The 407-nt window shown below is 47.9% G+C and overlaps 1 protein-coding gene across 1 annotated transcript in view; it reads left to right on the forward strand.

Moving 5' to 3' along the window:
- Positions 1-407, forward strand: part of LOC107574380 (protogenin A) — a 42144-nt gene that overhangs the window by 37976 nt on the left and 3761 nt on the right. The gene's annotated exons all lie outside the window — the stretch shown is intronic.

Below are 407 nucleotides of genomic sequence, written 5' to 3' on the forward strand. Positions count from 1 at the left end.
AAAAACGGCTCTCATGTGAACAGCTCAGTGTGCATTAGGTCTAAATCCAGGGCGGTGGCTGTAAAAGATGGAATTAGTGTTTATGAGCAGGACTGCCGTTCCGCACGGATGTCATCTGTTTTCAGTTACACGCACAGCTCTCTGGATCTGAACATCATTCCCAGCCTGCTCTGCAGGATAAATCACACGGATGCGGCTGTAGAGATGTGCTGCTGGCTCAGGAGGTTTTGGGTGGTACTGCAAACTAGACTAGTCTCTAAACCTTTGACTTTTAACCCTCGACACCCTGAATCTGTTGGTCACAAATAACCACCGCGGTCTGCAGTAAGACTCTGATCCTGTGCCGTCACATGAAGATTAAAGAGACAGGCAGTCAAAATCCCAGTTGGACCAATCTCACAAAACTG

This window comes from Sinocyclocheilus grahami, unplaced genomic scaffold, assembly GCF_001515645.1.
Source record: "Sinocyclocheilus grahami isolate Dianchi unplaced genomic scaffold, SAMN03320097.WGS_v1.1 scaffold2204.1, whole genome shotgun sequence".
NCBI classification, from domain to species: domain Eukaryota; kingdom Metazoa; phylum Chordata; class Actinopteri; order Cypriniformes; family Cyprinidae; genus Sinocyclocheilus; species Sinocyclocheilus grahami.